Source organism: Microcebus murinus, chromosome 1, assembly GCF_040939455.1.
Source record: "Microcebus murinus isolate Inina chromosome 1, M.murinus_Inina_mat1.0, whole genome shotgun sequence".
Taxonomy (NCBI): domain Eukaryota; kingdom Metazoa; phylum Chordata; class Mammalia; order Primates; family Cheirogaleidae; genus Microcebus; species Microcebus murinus.
In genome coordinates, this window is record NC_134104.1 from 110,414,212 (window position 1) to 110,434,225 (window position 20,014).

A 20,014-nucleotide genomic window follows, 5' to 3' on the forward strand; every position below is an offset into this window, starting at 1 on the left:
AAATATATATATTTTAAACATTACATACTTAATTGAATATATCCAAGCATTATATGTAGTTCACCAATCTAAAAAATTTAATGTTAATTTTCTGGATGTATCAGGTGTAAATCATGTAAAATTATAAAACAATCATTTTATAGGTCAATTATAATAATTTATTATTAGTGCAGATATCTCCTGGTCCTTCCCATATACCTTGAAGAGTGTGAGCAGGAGCAGGTTACCTAGATCCTCCAAGTAGGGTTTTATTTATTATATTACAAAGCAATTTAAATTAGCTTGAGTAGAAAGACCATTCACTGATATCTTTGAAAAAGGAAAGTATGAAGCTGAACCTCAGACAGCTGGACTGCCAGACTTGAATGTTGCCAGATTCTATTTCTCTGAATGTTATGGCATCTTTTCTCTTTATGTCAGCTTAGATCTCTCATCCTACAGACTGGTTTCCCCTATGATAGGATATATGGTTACTGAGTATTCCTAAATCTTACCACTTCTAACATCCATGCATACCAAAGGCCTGATCCTTGTCTTTTAGTCTTAATTCAAAAATATCCTAAGAAAAGAATCTTATTGGCTCTGTTTAGGTCAGATTTTCTATTAACCAAGAACATATCATGCTAGAATAAATCTGGGAAAAGTTAGTGAGGAAAGTGGGTTCAGGAAGAAGTGATTGAGATGTTTCATACCTGTTACTTTTGGAGATCATACAATTGGTGATATTGGTATTATAATAAGAGGGTAAAAGATACATAAATAGTTCTAAAAAGAGACAACTAAGAAGGTGGTGATAATTGAGTACATAGCAGAAGATGGAGAGCTCAGATAATGTGGGAAAAATATAATGGATAAGACCCTTTCTGAGTCCTAGAAGTCAGATTAATAGGAAGCTGGAATGCTCTTCCCAAATAGGTCTGCAATATTTTGAAGTATAACATGTACTAAAAAGTACATAAAACATAAATGGACATAAAGGAATGTGTCAGACTAGAATAAGCCTGCACATGAGGCTCTCATGGAGAGGACTGAAAGTGACGAGTGGATATTTACCTTCAGATTGGTTGTCTAAGAGGGAGCATTGTGAATCAAAAGAGAGGTGACAAGAGGCACCAAAAGTGAAGGAGAAGAAAGAGAAAGAAAGAAAACTCCTCTGCAGTTTTGAAGTACACGGGGAAGACGAGCACACACATGAGAAAGGTACAGAAAAGAGAATCCTAGAGCTCCACATTCCCACCACGATCATTGCTAACCGAACTACAGGAGGGACCCACCATGGCAGAAGGCCACAGGATTGACATAGAGAACTAGTTGGAGACTGTGCAGAGGCAGTGCTCCAGAGAAAAGGCACAGCAGTGACTTATTGGCTCAAGAAACCTGGGCTGTGCAACTGGTTCCATCTTAAAATCCTAGAGCCAAAATATTGCATCTACCGAAAGGTCAGATCAGTGCTGCTGTCCACCTCTCATTCCTGCCAATCCTGAAGGAAGAAGTGGGGAAGTGAGCACTGTCATGAGTCCTCTGAGCAGGAGCTGCACATCCTCATTGCTGCTGTGGGACCTGAGCAAGCTGGCAATCACCTGTACCAGCCAATGTGGGCAAGGATGCACTTGAGTTGGCATCCAGCCAACAAACGCAGCTGCCTGAAGATCCTGATGCGGTAGCCCTCAAGCCAACACCAGCTGTTAATCACCACTGCCCACAGGCATGGGTGGGGCTATGCTCAAGCTCCAAAGGCTAACAAATGCCATTATCCACAGATCTAACATACACAGCTCTCAAGCCAGCAAGAGGTGATAATCACTGCTACCTGTGGGTATGAAGGGAGCTACACTTAAGCCAGCACCCTACCGACAAACACTGCCATAGGTGGATCTGAGTGGGGCAGCCCTCAAGCAGGTGGCCAATCACTGCAGCTGGAGGAAGCCAGCAGGACTATGCTCAAGCCACACCGGGCAAAAAATGCTACCACCTGCATATCTAGGTAGTATGCAGGTGGTAGCTAGCTCCCAAGCCAACACAGGTAGAAAAAAGCTGCTATGCACAGATCTGAGTGGAGTGGCTCTCAAGCCAGCATCAGGCAACAGTTGCTACTGCTGACAGAACTGCATAGTGGCATTCACTCATTCTGCAACACGGAGACCACCCATGGCAATCAGAGGGGAACAATTAGGCAGAAGACACAGGAGAGCACCAGTGTTTAACACTCAGTGAGTGGGCATCTGCCAACATTGTGCTGAGTCAATCTTCCAGATGAGTACACAAGTGTGCCAACCAGGAACTTCTCTGTCTTTGCAGTAAACAGGAGAGTTCTCAGGAGAGAACTGCAAGCTTCTGTGAATTGCAAGCTTATCTCTCTTGAGTTGTGAGAAGAAATTTCAGATGAGAAGGAACCAGAATAAGAACTCTGGCCACATGAAAAAACAACCTGGTTTGACACACCTAAAGGATCACAATAAGTCTCTACAATGGACATTAACCTAAAAGAATTTTCAAAATATGAGATATTCATTTCAAAATATGGATGGCAAATAAGATGAATGAGGTAAAAGAGAAAGTTGAAAACAACAACAACAAAAAAAGGAAGCCAAAAATGTTTCAGGACATGAATGAAAAAGTGAAAAACTCACCAAAGAGATAGACAAAATAAGAAGAGATATAACTGAACTTAAAGAAATGAAAGAGTCATTTAATTTCAAAATACATTAGAAAGCTTAAACTACAGGATAGCCCATACAGAAAAAAGTAGCTCAGTGCTTGAAGAAAAGGCTTTCAAACTAACCCAGTAAGTGGAAGTTGCAGAAAAAAGAATAAAGGAGAATGAGTACTATGAGACTATGCAAAATGGGTCAATATAAGAATTATAGGTAACTCTGAGAGAGAGGAAGAAAAAGCAAAAAGTGTGGAAAAGTTATTCAAGAGAATTATTGAGGAAACTTCCCTGGTATCACCAAAGATTCAGATATCCAGATACAAGATGATAATTGGAAACCAGGAAGATTCATGGCAAATAGGACATCTCCAAGACACACAGATATCAACCTGGCCAAAGTCAAAATGAAGGAGAAAGTTCTACAAGCTGCAAGATGAAAGCCACAACTAACCTGCAAAGGGAAACCCACAAGGCTAACAGCAGACTTTTCAGCAGAGACTTTACAAATCAGAAGGGATTGGGGCCTCATTTTTTACTCTTCATAAAAAGAACAACTGCCAGCCAAGACTTTTGTATCCTAACTTATGCAAAGCTAAGTTTCATAACTGACAGAGACTTTTCCAGACAAGCAAATACTAAGGGAATTTGTCACTACTTGACCCACTCTACAAGAAATACTCAAAACTACATGATACATGGAATAGCACAAGAGATACCCACAAATGAAAGTTAAAGCTCACAGCTCTAAGAAAACAATAGCACAAGAAAGAAAACAAAACAACAAGGTATCATCCAACATGCTGAATAGAACTGTATACCACATATGAATACTAACACTGAACATGAACGGTCTGAATGCTCCACTTAAAAGATATAGACTGGCTAAATGGATAAAGAAAACCACCCAAAATATATGCTGTCTCCAATAAACACATCTAACTCACAAGGACACACATAGACTCAAGGTAAAGGGATGGAAAAAAATGTTACATGCAAATGGAAATCAAAACTGAATAGGTGTAACCATTTCATGTCAGATAAAATAGTCTTTAAAGCAATAATGGCAAAACAAGACAACCATGGTCACTATATACTGGTAAAGGGACCAATTCAACAAGAAGACATAGCAATCCTAAATATATATGCACCCAACACAGGAGCTCCCAAATTTAAATTCCAAATTTTACTGGAGCTAAGCAAAGAAATAAACAATATCATTGTAATTGTCAGGGACTTTAACACCCCACTGACAGAACTGGACAGATCATTGAAGTAGAAAATCAGTAAATAAATACTGGACTTAAATGAGATTCTAGAACATATGGTCCTAACAGACATTCACAGAACATTCTACCACAAAACTACTGAATATACATTATTTTCATCAGCAAATGGGAAATGTTCAAAGAATGATCATACCTTAGGCCACAAAACAAGTCTTAGCCAATACAATACAATTGAAACTATACCAGGTACCTACCTTCTAAGACTGTAGTAGAAGGAAACTAGAGATCAATTTTAAGACAAACACTCAAATCTACCAAAATTGCAGAAATTAAATGACCTGCTGCTGAATACTTGGGTGAATAATGAAATTAATATGTAAATCAAAAGATTCCTTAAATTGAATGACAAAGAAGACACAAGCTTTCAAAATCTATGGGATACAGAAAAAACAGTCCTGAGGGGAAAGTTCATAGACCTAACTGCCTACATCAAAAAGGCAGAAAGATTACAAAGCAACAATCTAATGTCATATCTCAAGGAACTTGGAAAAGAAGAGCACACCAAACTCAAAGCCAGCAGAAAAAGAGAAATAACAAAGCTTAGAGCAAAACTAAACAAAATGGAAATTAAAAAAATATAAATCATCAATGAAATAAAAATTTGGTTTTTTGAACCGATGAACAATATCAATAGGCCACTAGCCAGATTAATCAGAAATAGAAAAGAAAGTAATGGAAAATCCCAATAATCATTTAAAGAAATCAAATCAGGCTGGACGTGGTGGCTCACGCCTGTAATCCTAGCACTCTGGGAGGCTGAGGCGGGTGGATCACTCAAGGTCAGGAGTTCCAAACCAGCCTGAGCAAGAGCGAGACCCCGTCTCTACTATAAATAGAAAGAAATTAATTGGTCAACTAATATATATAGAAAAAATTAGCTGGGCATGGTGGCTCATGCCTATAGTCCCAGCTACCCGGGAGGCTGAGGCAGGAGGATAGCTTGAGCCCAGGAGTTTGAGGTTGCTGTGAGCTAGGCTGATGCCACGGCACTCACTCTAGCTTGGGCAACAAAGCGAGACTCTGTTTCAAAAAAAAATAAATAAATAAAAATAAAGAAATCAAATCAAATGTTAAAAATTTTCCCACAAAAAAAGCTACAGTCCCAGATAGTTTTATGAATGAGTTTACTAAACAATCACTCTGGGAAAATTCCGAACTGCTATGGAGTACATTTTGTCCACTCTCCAAATTCATATGTTGAAACCCTAACCCTGAGTGTGATAATATTTGGAGATGGAACCCTTGAAAGGTACAGTATTAGGTTCAGATGAAGTCATGAGGATGGGATCTTTATGTTGAGATTATGTACCGTAGATTATGATAAACTTGCTTACAGAGAGTCTGAGTTCCCTCTCTCAATGTATTGGACATGCTCGTTTGCTCTCTGCCATGTGAGAACACAATGAGAAGATAGCCACTGTCTGCATATCAGGAAGAGAGCCCTCACCAGAACCCAACCATACTGGCAACCTATTCTAGGATTTCCAGGTTCGAGAATAGTGAGAAAATAAATTTCTATGGTTTAAGCTACACAGTCTATGATATTTTGTTATGGTAGCCCAAATAAAGACAGATTTATACAAATTCTTTCTGAGAATAGAGAAACATGTTATCCTTCTCAAGTCATTTTAAAATAAACTTGATACCATATCTGAAGAACAGCATGAGAAAGGAAATTTAAAAGCCAGTTTCAGCCTCATTTAGAATACAATTTTTTTAAAAGTTAGCAAACCGAATTCAGTAATATATAATAGCATAATATATCATGACCAGCTTGACTTTATCCCATGATTCTATATTGATTTAACATACCAATTAGTGTAATTCACTACCACATCAACAGAAAAGAGGAAATAAACATATTATCAGCTTAATACATGCAGAAAAGCCACTGAGAATTCAAAATCCATTCATGATATGCATTTTTACCATATTTGAAACAGAAATAAGCTTTCTTAACCTGATGATGGTTATTTAAAAAAAACCTATAGCAAATATTCTATTAAATTGTGGAAACTTTTAAAGCTCTCCCTTTGAAATGAGGAAAAAGGTAGAAATGTTTGCAGTCAGAACATCTATTCAATAGGAGAAAAGAGGAAAGTGAAAAAATGAGGAAATAAAATAATTCCTATGTTCCTAGAATTATATAGTTTTTAGGCAGATATTTCATTATTCTTATAAGGATAATATATAGATCAAAATGCAATTTTAGGAGCGAGATACACTTTTTACAGAGAAATATTTAGGGTTTTTTTTTTTTTTTGTCATTCAAACTGAAGTGAAACTTACAGGTATGTGACCAATCCCTGAAACAACCACATATCAATATTTATTGACTCAAATAAATGTTGAGCACTATACTGTGAGAGAAATTGTTCTAGATTCTGGGGACAAAGAGGCAAAGCATGGACCTTGTTCTTGAGAACTTTACCATCTATTAGAGAAAACGAGCAAGTAAAATAACAACAACAACAATAATAATACTTTTGATAAGGAGAAGTTATTGAATCATTGAAAATAACTCAAGAGATTATGGAGGAAAAAATGTGCTTGGTAAAGACCTGTTTCTTGAAGAACTAATTCTTCAATCTGGAAAGATTTGTTAGGTGTGGAAGACAAAAACAAGAAATTCCCCATCCTCTTATCATGTGAAAATATTTCTTCATGCATGTAACATTCACCATCTCATTAACTCTAAGGCAATTCTTATTTCATATACAAGAAAACCTAGGCTCAGAGAATTTATTATGCTATGTAGCACAAACAACATAGCAATAAAAGGTGAACACAAGAGTCAAATGCAAATCTCTCTGACAACAAAGTTTATATACACATATGTACATTCATGTATGTCAGGAAATGGAGCTATGTAGCTAGCACCTCATTAATTTTTATTTTATTGAGGTTAGCTAACAATTGGCGAACCGTATATACATATTTATATACATACATATATAATAATAATAATCTAATAATTATTTAAAAATAATTTCACAAGGAAGAATACCCAAAGAGAAATTACATGATGGAATACTTACAGTTAAGGCATATGGGACTTCCACTTCTGTTAATAGCAGAACACTCTCTCACTGAAGATAACTAAAAAAAATTAGATTAAATATTTTTAAAATATTCTTTTAAAAGTTTTAAAGAATCAATAATATAGTAATCACCCTCCCAAGATTCAAAGAGGTTGGTAGTATGGGCCTTGGATTGTCTTCATCTTGTATTTGTTAAACATGAAAAGACAGGTAATGAGTTAAGCAGAAGGGTGAACACCTTGATAAACTAATGCCCACTAGGCTTGAACTCAAAGAGCTGCATTCTAGAAGTTACTGAACACTGAAGTAAGCCATTTCTGTGATAGACTGCTGCCTTGCTCCAATCATTTATGCATCCCAAAATAGATCAAGCTTCAAATTTGGATTAAGGTGGTCATGAATTTGCATGCATCATGAGATTGCTAGTGCTCTCATGTACCAGGAAAAAGTAAAGAAAATCATTTTAGGAGAAAAACGTCCACCACAAACATTTTCTATAAATAATTTTTCAAACACATAAAATAGAAGATAACCAGATACATGTGAAGACACAAAACTATTTGGTATGCTACTACTCATGTCATCTCCAAAACTAGAAGGGGAGCACAGTAGAAATAAGAGCACAAAAGTAGATCCTAAGCCTTACTAGAAGCTTAATTTGTCCTGAAAATTTCAATTACCATTAGCAAAAAATGTACAAAGTATATCATCCAAGGCCTCCAGACAGAATACCTAGTAGCTTCAAACAGTGATTTAATGATCTAATTCCTCAATTATATATTAACTCGAAGGAGTCCTGGAATATGTCATTATCGTCATATTTCTATGACAAAGCCTTTAATCACTGTTTCTAAGTAAAATCAACTTTCAGTTGAAAATATACAGGTTTCTAAATGCAGCAAGAAGTTTTCACTTACATTTAAAAGAAACTACAATAAAATCAAAGTTTACATGGATATTCCATATATGGATATAATCAATAGACACTTGATAAAAGTTTTAGAGAACTCTATTTTTCTACTCCCTTTATGAGATAAGATAGATATATTTAATATGGAATGTCTTTATGATAAAATTCCATATTAATAGTATTTTCTATTTTTGCTAAATTATAATAGTGATTTATTTTACTTTATGGCATAAGCAAATTCATTTGTCCATGATCTATAGAAATATCATATTGAAGTCAATATAATATAAAGTAAAACCATTTATAAGTTTCCATGGCTAGCTATTTTCTAAAACAAAAAAAAAGAAAGAAAAAATGTTCTTGATAGTTTGTTTTCTAAATGTGTAAAAGCCACCCTTTAGTCAGATAAGAGAGTGACCCAAACAATTTCATCTTCTGTTAATTCAACTTAATTAACCTTGTGTTAATTCAGCTCACTGAAATTACATGTCAATTAATCAAGTGAGTTTTTACAAATCATTGATTTTTTTCTTTTTGCTAGTTAACTAAGAAATGCCAGTCAGAAGAATCACTGGTTTATAAAAGCCCTGAAGTCCTTAAATTTCTTTTATCAAATTCCACCCACATGACAATTAACTTCTTTCCAACTCAAAGGTCTCTGTTTATAATAGCCTGTTTTTTCAGACCCATTATCAAAGCCTCTATGTTGCCCTATTTCCCAAGTCCATCTTTTCAAGGACGTACCATAAATGGTGCAACCTATTTAGAAGGATGTGACTGTGATGTAAATAGCATAGGTATATTATCAAAACAGAAATAATTAGTAAAAACTCTGAGTGGAAAGAATTTAGAGCTTTGTAAACAAAATATGAGAAATTTTTCAAATAACCCAGAAATATTAAAGAGCAAAGTACTCAATAGTGTCATTACCTCATGAGTAACTATTTACCTCAAATTGGTTTATTTTCATTTTAGAGTAAAATTTCCCTTCACACAAGTTATCTTTTAAAAAAAGATAAAATAAGGTCTAAAGTTCTTGTTTTCCCTGAAAAATATTCTTTTTTTCCCCCCAAAACTTTTAGCAGTATTTATTTGCCTAGCAAAGTTAGGCATAGCATTCTTTGTCTACTCACTTTGACATTTTGCATTATAGAAGAACATTCTATTCATGTTGAATGATACATGCTGTTATGCTACATTGTATGTTTCATTTATTTATCATAAGAAATAATTTAAGAAAAGTTTTTTTAAATTATCATTCTACTTTCTACTGTTTCAGGCATTCAATTTTGTTTTTCTGCAAGATAATGAGTATCCAATTTTGAAATCTTCAGAGATATGACAACTGAAAGATCCTGAGCTCAAAAATGGAAAATCCACTACAACTTCCATTACAGCAAATTGTACAAATATTCTTGGAATTTGATACTACCATCCTGTTATTAAAACTAGAATTTTATCAGAACATTTGATCACAAACCAGCTCTGTTTCTAACTTTATTAGCACATAAGCATCCTTCAAAAGTTTGAAACCAATAGTTCAACAACTTAAAATATTTTGTTCATCAAAAATAAATTCCCCAGGTAAAAGAAAGAGTGTACAAATTTCGAAATAAAAATTAGTACTTTGCTTTAAATATGACTTTTACCAGGGATATTGTAGCAATGAAAATAATAATGTATCAATGTTACTTTAGGAAATGGTATAAAATAATAAACTTTCACAGAAACTAAAGCCAAAAAATAAAAAAGAAAGAAACCTGGATATAATCTAGTAGCTCTATAAAACATTACGATGTCTAAGTCATTATGTGAACAAATGTCAAACAAGTATCAATTTTTGCAATTCAATTTATGCTTTGTATCATAGCGGGTGAGGATTTAATTATTAAATTCCATAGAAGTTGTATAAATGGGGAGCAGCAAATGAACAGTACCTTAGTTACGGTGAAATTTCCTTTATTTAGTATTGAAAATAATGTATATATAGTTAAAACATTTAAGAAGGATTCATTTTACATATTTAAAATAGGTGTAGGTGTTCTGAGTTTTAGTACATATACTCACTGAACAAAGTTTTAACAAAGGAGTATAACAAAAAAATATGAACATTCATTCAACATCACCTGTAATCCTACTACCATGGAAGATTCGCTCAACATTTTAGAAAACATGATTCCAAACATCTTGCAATATATACATACATATATAATTTTTAATTGGCTTAATCTAAATTCTGCATTTTAGTCTACATGGTTCCCTTGAAATATTTTACAAAGAACTTTTCTTGTCAATAAATATAAAAATACAATATCATTTTTAGTAAACAGGGTTTTCTATTATATGAATACACCATAATTTACTTGATCAATTCATGGATATTTATATTATTTGCCAGCTATTGTAATATTGCTATTTCAATATTTAAAGTGTCTTCATACATGTGTTCAGTCATTTCCTGAGAATAAATTTCAATAATTATATTTGCTGAATCAAAGAAAAGTTAAAATTTATGGATATAGATCTATTGAGATAGATTGTGAAAAAGGTAATACCAATTTACATGATCACAGCAGCTTAAGAGAGTGGATATTTTGCTTCATCTTTGGTAATACCAAATATTTTAAATATTTTATTTTTTTGTAGAAATTCCCATCTGCATTTCTTCTTACGAAGTTTTAAAGTGAATTTTTGATGCATCTTTTGACTAGGCAATTTTGAAATCTAACAAAAAAGAAATATTACACAAGTGTTGTACAAATTTGGCCTAATAGAATAACACAAGCATGTACAAGTGAAACATATAACTAGAGCCCCTAGACTATAGTTGCATTTGATTACCCTAAAAATTCTGTTTTAAATCAGTACTTGCAAATTAGCTTATTCCATTTGTACTTCTTCACCATTACTTGGACTGACAATTTTTAAAAAGGAAAAATGTATGACTCCATTTTCTACTTTTTAAAAAGTATTTCACAATTGAAGGCATCCCCCCAGTGTTTCTATACAGGTCTTAAATATATTTTTCTCTTGATGTCATGTAACTATCTCTTGCATATGATTCCTGCTTCATGAGTAATACTTATGGCCAAATTGAGTCTTACAAGTTACCAAAGACAGGGTGACAACTTTTCGTCCAACTCGAACTGGAGTCAAAAACACTGGGAAGCGATATACTGTTTCTATGCCATCTGAGTGATCTTTAACCCTGCTAGATCCCACCTATCTATGTGTACCTCTAGGGACTCCTAATGAATTTATTTCCACCATTGTGCAGATATTCTCTTCTTGCTTTAAGTCCTGAAATAATCACTGTACCAGACACATCCCAGACAAGGTCCTGATTTTTCCTGATGTCTTCTGCTTAACCAATACCTCTAATGTTTATGTCTTCTTTAAAGGACAGTCACTATTCAGTTTAGATATTTGAACTACTAACTTGGTCTGTTTTCATTTCACCCATTTAAAATAATTCCACTTCAGAGGAAGGCAACAACAACAACAAAAACGAGCTTCCTCTTCTGTTATTAGTCTCCCTCTTCACACATCACAGAAGCAGCAGCAAGACTCATAGCTTCTTCTCCAGATTTCAAAAAATATTGCTTCTGGAAAACCCTGAGAAAATCAGAATTCACAGAGGAAAATCCCATTCGTCAGCCATTGTTTTTTGGGTCATTACTTTAAGGCTCGAATGGGGGCTCAATCACCTCCTGAGTCCCTTTTCTTATAAACAAAAACTGTAGAATAGTCTTGTCCCTTTCCAAAAGCCCATTTTAACTAGAACATGCCTGTTTTTCAGACATCTCTTTCTGAAACAAGTACCTATTCCAACATTTACCTCCCTTTCACCTCTCCCATGAAAAAGAAGATAAAAAGATTCACTTAATAGTATATATTTGGTTAAAATTAGGTATTAAAACACATTTTCTACTCTCCAAACTTTTTGTTTTGACTTTTTCTTTATTTGTTTGTATTAAGGTTACTATTTATCGTAGTTGAAAATGTTAGTTGAGTTAGTTTACTCTCAACCTGAAAAACTTTAGTGTAATTGAAAAATATATCATTTAAACACATTTTTTCATTGCCAGAGAATGGAAATTTTATGTGGAAAAAAGTTGGATAATCAAATCTGAATAACGAATTTCCCTTAAATCAGAAATCAACTTTTGTAAATTGATTAGTTAACTAAAAGTAGCATAAGTATAAAATCCATTAAGTTGGATGTGTCATTGAATTGTCTGGCTGCTTCATGGGAAACAATGCCCTAGAGATAAGGAAAGAACAGTTTTCTTTATAGTATGAAGGAAAGCCCAATTTCTGGGTTCTTACTCCCAAGAACATGAATGTTCATCTTGACTTCCTTGTATGCTTGACTGTTTATTCATATGACTTGATTTAATTGCTAATTCAGTGTTGTTTCTGAGGTACTTAAAATTCAGTAATGAAGACTCACGTAATGAAGTATTATGTAGACTAATTAATGAATATATAATGCCACATAATGCCACATAAAGTTATTGCAAATGGCAACGGTTATCATCATACATGTCAGACTTAATTTTGTCTCTGAATCCACTGAGCTAGGTACATAATTCTATATTCACTGCTTCATCTAGTTTACAGAAATGGCCCTCAGTTCTTCCCTACCGCATCCGTGTAGAAACCTCTTACTTGGTAGAAAATCAGAGGGACTACCTAGATTTTCAATAAGGAAAATCTTACCTAATTGAAGTGATAGTTCTGCCATTTACTAGAACTCTGATCTTACCTAACCCTTTTGAAACTCAGTGTCATGAGTCGTAAAATGATGACAATAATATCCATCAATTCAACAAATATTTGCTGAGTATATGTTATGCTTGAACCCCTGCTCTGGCACTGGAGATACGACAGTGGACACAACACAGGCCCTGCCTCAAGGAACATAGAGTCAGTTAAGTGCAATGAGGAAGACAAGAACTAGTTACCATGGAAACATATTAAAGGATCAACTCTTGGCATTGTGGGAGGATTAAATTAAATAGTGTTTATAGGGCAACTGGAATAATGTGTAACACATTGTAGATACTATTAATTGGCTCCAGACAGTTTTAGGATTCTGCTTTGAAATTCCTTCCAGAACCTCTGACATAATGTATGAATGACTATTGATAAAGTCTTGCACTTTGAGGGTGGATTCAATTTTTAGAAATGTCAGAAGTCATTTGTTGGCTTGGTCTGGTGAAATGAGGTAGAGATCTGGAAAGAAAACAGCTCCAAGTCAATGTAACTGACTTGTACTCAAGTAACTCTCTTTAGACCTCAGATTTTAAGAGAGCAAACCCACATGAATGCATACACTCTGGCACATCTGTTAAAAATCAAGCTTATTCTTTAAAAATCAAGTGTCATATGTAAATTGCTTGATTTAAAATACAACTATCTTGTATCTATAGATATTACAATTCATTTGGGGAATAATTAGTGATAAACTTTTTTTTTTTTTTTTTTTTTTTGAGACAGAGTCTCGCTTGTTGACCAGGCTAGAGTGAGTGCCGTGGCGTCAGCGTAGCTCACAGCAACCTCAAACTCCTGGGCTCAAGCAATCCTTCTGCCTCAGCCTCCCGAGTAGCTGGGACTACAGGCATGCGCCACTATGCCCAGCTAATTTTATATATATATTAGTTGGCCAATTAATTTCTTTCTATTTATAGTAGAGACGGGGTCTTGCTCTTGCTCAGGCTGGTTTCGAACTCCTGACCTCAAACAATCCGCCCGCCTCAGCCTCCCAGAGAGCTAGGATTACAGGCGTGAGCCACCGCGCCCGGCTAGTGATAAACTATTGAATTTCTGTATTTAATAATTTCAAGGATTTTTACAAGTCTATATTTACTGAGGATTTCCATCCTATCGTAATTCTGAATTACATAGTCCTCTTTCTTAAATTATTTTTAAAATATTTATTTGCATTGACAAACATTTATGGTAGAAAATAACATGTATTGCTTTCTTTCAGTGCTTGAAAAGGATGTAATTGCTCTGGAAATATTAATAGACTACCAATTTTTGAAGGAAAAACAATTTTTGAAAGTTACCAGTAAGGGTTCCAGAGGAATGATGACCATATAGCATGAACTTGTTCAATGAATTAATATTAATATGTTTTATACTGTACTTTTGATTAAACAACTAGTATATAACTATGCTCTTTAAATCAAATATTAAGTAAAATCACCTGAAAGTATAGTATATTGATAACTACCAGGCTGTATTTAAATGAGTGTGTATTTATAGTTGATTAATAGGTAGCATAGTCTTATAGTAAGATTAGTCTTATGGAATTTAGATTCTTTATTTCTAGAAAGAAAAACTGTATTGAAAGTCTGAAGATGTACTTTTTACAATACTAGTGGTGCTAAATATGTGTTTTTTAAATAATAAGTAAGTTGACCAGATTGTTTTTAGCCATATTTAAGATGTACATTGGAAACCATCATTATTTACCAGTGTCTGTATATTTACACTTGTACTAGGCACCATACAGTAGAATTACAGCATCAAAGGTAATCCCTTCAAGGAGTTCACTTTCTGGAAAAGAAAACATTTTAGGCAAATGCTTGCTGAGCAACATTTTCAACCAAGGTGACTGATGTCAAGGAAGGACAAACTTTCTCTTAACTTAGAAGGATGAGAGAGGCAAGATTCTTTCTCCATCAAAACAAGCCAAGACCAGAAGAGAAAGAAAATGGGTTCCAGGTGAGAATGCTCTTAGGGATTTTATACGACACAAAGGAAAGCAGAACACATTCATTTTCTTCTCCTCCCAGCTGTTCTAATGGCATAAAATGCTGCTGTCCTACCCATATACATCTGCTTGCAGACTGGCATCTGCAGATGATTGCCTCCAGGTGTTTGCCTGAAGGAGGATCCTGAAAGTCAGTGCAAGCTGGAAACCTTGCCTTCAGGAGCAGATGCTGGCCTGCACAAACCTGCAGACCTCTGCAGGTATATTTTGGAGAAGAAAAAAAGTTGAAATCAAGTTTCTAAAACAAGATGGCATAAATTAAGAACTTGGGAAACTACTTGTAGGACATTTTGTGTTCATATTTAGAACATTTTTCACAAAGTCTGTATGGCTCATGAATAAAATGGGTCATATTTCTTCTCAAAGAAGAAACAGCCAGCCATTTATGCCAGACATTTTCTATTTGCCAGGACAACTACTTTAGATACTGAGAATATAAAAATCCTAAAGGGACAAATCCATTTAGGATGAAGGAACAACTCAGGATGAAGGATGGAAAACTCAAAGACTAAATGATGATAGAAATCACTACCTTATGTTATTCATTTGACACTTCCTTCTCTAGTTTAAAAAAATTATTGACAAAAATAAGAGGAAATTTCAAAATGTCATAGTTACAAATCTCTGAGTCACTTTACTTCTTTAAGAAACATATCTTCAAAGAACACTCCTGAAATGGTCTGGATTAAGCTGGACATAATATAGCTAAATAGATGATTACGTTTTCTGTTAAATAGAGATGATTGCCATTTATTTGCACATTGTGGTTGTCCCCATGAGACTGCTTTTGTACTATGTTTCTATTCTGTCACAAGTTCTAGTAGAGTTAATTAATCAAAAATCACAGTGGTAGTCAAATTCTTACTTTGTTACAGAATATTAATTATATATGTGTATACTCATGGCCATACACATTTTTTAAGAACAATAGATAACCCCTTCTCCAGTTATGAAGAAAGGAATAAGGATTTCTTTTTTATGCCTTTTCCCTAACAAACTTTAGATCTTTTGTCACTCAGTTCCAGATATTATTTTTTCTTTCATTTATTTATTTATTATTTGTTAAGTGCAAATTTTCCTAGTAGCTAGGAGCAGGAAAGGAAATTTAAAACAAAAGAGATTCTGATCCTGACTGACCTCAAAAATCTTCAGATCTGAGTAGGGATAATAAAACATGTATAAAACCCACAATGTAAGTTGGAGTACAAATAAGAGAGATTCTGGTGAGGTGTTAAAGAGGTAAGAGACTGAAGGTGTTACTTCCAGGTAGAGGAAGCCACAGGTTTCACAGAGAAGGTGGATTTAAACTGAGTCTTAAAGATGGGTAGCATTTAAAGATGTGAATGTGACAGAGGAATAACATTATAAGCAGAAAGAACCCCTTGATATATGTTTCCTTTATTTGACAAAATAAAGGAAAATCTACTCTTTCTAGAATAAGCAGAAAGAGTAGATTACAACTTTTATGGTAATTAACCATTGATAGAAGGGGAAATTGACAAAAATGTTCTTTAAAACTCTAACTTGTTTAAATAAAGATATAGCAATGTGCTTATATGCAATATATCAGAAGTCCTAGCCAACACAATAAGTCAAAAAAAAGAATAACCAGTACAAGAATAAAAAATAGGCCGGGCGCTGTGGCTCACGCCTGTAATCCTAGCTCTTGGGAGGCCGAGGCGGGCGGATTGCTCAAGGTCAGGAGTTCGAAACCAGCCTGAGCAAGAGCGAGACCCTGTCTCTACTATAAATAGAAAGAAATTAATTGGCTAACTGATATATATATAAAAAAAATTAGCCGGGCATGGTGGCGCATGCCTGTAGTCCCAGCTACTCAGGAGGCTGAGGCAGGAGGATCGCTTGAGCCCAGGAGTTTGAGGTTGCTGTGAGCTAGGCTGACGCCACGGCACTCACTCTAGCCTGGACAACAAAGTGAGACTCTGTCTCAAAAAAAAAAAAAAAAAGAATAAAAAATAAAAATAAAAGCCGGGCGCGGTGGCTCACGCCTGTAATCCTAGCACTCTGGGAGGCCGAGGCGGGAGGATTGCTCAAGGTCAGGAGTTCAAAACCAGCCTGAGCAAGAGCAAGACCCCGTCTCTATTATAAATAAAAAGAAATTAATTGGCCAACTAATATATGTAGAAAAAATTAGCTGGGCATGGTGGCACATGCCTGTAGTCCCAGCTACTCGGGAGGTTGAGGCAGCAGGATCGCTTGAGTCCAGGAGTTTGAGGTTTCTGTGAGCTAGGCTGATGCCACGGCACTCACTCTAGCCTGGGCAACAAAGTGAGACTCTGTCTCAAAAAATAAAAAAAAATTTTAAAAAGTAGTCATTATTCATGCATGACATAAATGTCTATCAGAAAAATTTAAGAGTACTATAATATACTTCATAATAGCAAAAACTAAGATGTAGGCATAATAGGAGTTGGAGTAGTGCTAATAGTTCAAATATATTAACTGCTATATTACAGGCATGCATTATCTTAATTATTCTTCATAACAGCCCTATTGAATAAGTGCTATTACTGTTCCCAGTTTAGAGTCAAATAAACTGAGATGCATCTAGAAAGTGGTGGAGTCAGGATTTGAACTCAGGCACTTGCATCCAGAATCCAGACTTCTTTTGTTTTAATTGATACATAATAATTATACATATTTATGGGATACATGTGGTATTTTGATACATGTATACAATGTATAATGATCAAATCAGGGTAATTAGAATGTTCATCACCTGAAACATTGATTATTTCTTTGTGCTGAAACATTTCAAATCTTCTCTTCTAACCCTTTTGAAATATACAATAAATTATTGTAAACAATAGTGTATTTTAAACTACACTAATGTAAATTATTGTAAATGTTACTGTGCTATTGAACACTAGAACTTATTCCTTCTATCTAACTGTATCAACCTCTGTTAATTCCCTTTCCTCACAACACTGCTCAACTTCTGGTAACCATCTCCTACTTTCTACCTCCACGAAACCAACTAATTTAGCTCCTATATATGAGTGAGAACATATGATATTTGTCTTTCTGTACTTGGCCCATTTCTTTTAATGTAATAACCTCTAGTTCCATGCACATTGCTGAAAATGACAAGATTTCATTCCTTTTATGGCTGAATAATATTCCACATTTTCTTTATCTGTTGATCTGTTGATGGACACTTAAGTTGATTCCATATCTTGGCTATTGTGAATAGTACTGCAATAAACATAGGCAGGCATGCAAATATCTCTTCAATATACTGATTTTTTTAATTTGGAAATATACCCAGCAATGAGATTGCTGGATCATATGGTAGATCTAATTTTAGTTTTATGCAAAACCTCCCCACTGTTTTCCATAGTGGCTGTACTAATTTACATTTCTATCAACAATGCACTAGCACAGAACTCAGACTTCTTAAGACTGGTCTGTTCTACAGTAGGAAAAAAAAATCCCATTAATAGTATCAGTAGAATCGATAAGGTTTTTAGGAATAAATCTAACAAAAGAAGAATGAGGCCTTGGTAGAAAAAAATATCAAATTTTAATTAAGAACATTAAAAGCCCTTAAAAACTAGAGAGACATACACTATTCAGGGTTGGAAAAACTCAATAGCATAAAGATGCCCTTTTCTCCATAATTGGTGCATGGTTTCAATATCAATCCAAGCAAAATATAAACAAGTTTTGATTTAATAGGCTTATCCTTAAATTAATATGAAAGAGTAAAGGCCAAGAATAGCCCATACAAAAAGATAGGACTTGCTGTAGCACATATTGAGGAAAAAAATGATAATATCATAATCAAAATGATTTGGCATTTGTGTACAAATGGATTAATTGATCAATGAAACAGGACTGAGAGCTCATAAAAAAACATACACAGATATGAGGATATTCACCAATGATATTACAATGCAATGAATAAAGGAGAAAGAAGAAAAGGTCAGAAAATTAGCTTTCCATATGAGATAAAATAAAATAAGATCTCTAACCAATTCACACACAAAAATAAATTTGAGTTGGACTAACAACTTAAATGAGAAAAAAAGAAAATATGGTGAAAAATTTATTAACTCAAAATATACAGGCCGGGCGCGGTGGCTCATGCCTGTAATCCTAGCACTCTGGGAGGCTGAGGCGGGCAGATTGCTTGAGGTCAGGAGTTCGAAACCAGCCTGAGCAAGAGCAAGACCTCGTCTCTACTATAAATAGAAAGAAATTAATTGGCCAACTAATATATATATAAAATTAGCCGGGCATGGTGGCGCATGCCTGTAGCCCTAGCTACTCGGGAGACTGCGGCAGAAGGATTGCTTGAGCCCAGGAGTTTGAGATTGCTGTGAGCTAGGCTGATGCCATGGCACTCACTCTAGCCTGGGCAACAAAGTGAGACTCTGTCTCAAAAAAAAAAAAAAAAAAAAAAAAATATATATATATATATATATATATACACAAAGGTTGTTTAAATAAAATGATATCTCCCATCAAAAAGATAAATGCATCTGTTTAATAATTAAAATGCCTATACTATAAAGGCACTATAAATATTTACAAACAGAAAAAGGATATTGCTAACGCATATAACTCCTTTTTTTTTTGGTACAAAAATGGGCAAAGGATATGAATTCACAGACTAAAAACCTCACAGGGTAAATAAATCTATTTATTGTGCTCAATCTCACTAGAAATCAGGGAAATACAAATGTAATTAAAATAACATTGAGATTGTATTCTATACACTTTAAACACTTAAAATTCAACAGTTGTGGAAGGACACATAGAGTCGATGCCATTTATGTACATTTGTAAGCATGAAAAACAATATATTATTTTATTTACAGATTATATCTTAAAATGTATTTTAAAAAACATGAAAAGTAAATAAACACACCAATATCAGAACAGTGATTGCCTTGGGAGAGAAAAAAAGGCAAAGGGGATGGAAAAAGGTAAAAAAGGAATTCTAACTATTTCTAAAAATAATCTGAAGTGCAGGCCATGGTGGCAGTTGCCTGTAGCCCCACCTACTCTGAAGACTGAGGCGGGAAGATCACTTGAGTCAAAAAGTTCAAGTATGGCCAACTGTCAACATCTGTTATATCTGTATGTGGCTACATACATGTTTGCTATATTATTTCCATGCTGCTCTGTAGCTTTGAAAAAGTTTTTAAATATTTTTAAATTTCAGTGATAACTTTCCAAAATTACAATATTTCCACAGACTTTTCATGTCTTCTGATTATTCATATGAATATATTTGCTACTTCAGGTCATTCAACCCAGAGAACATAAAGAATGAAATTTAATCTTTAACCTTAGGAGTCTATAATGTGGTTGGAG

At 34.5% G+C, this 20,014-nt stretch overlaps 1 long non-coding RNA gene across 2 annotated transcripts in view; it reads right to left on the reverse strand.

Moving 5' to 3' along the window:
• Positions 1–20,014, reverse strand: part of LOC105881236 (uncharacterized) — a 289,089-nt gene that overhangs the window by 164,603 nt on the left and 104,472 nt on the right. For both annotated transcript variants that reach the window (XR_012920078.1, XR_002223325.2), the window contains exon 2: positions 6,978–7,038. This is a non-coding gene — a long non-coding RNA (uncharacterized LOC105881236). The remainder of the gene's footprint in view (positions 1–6,977; positions 7,039–20,014) is intronic.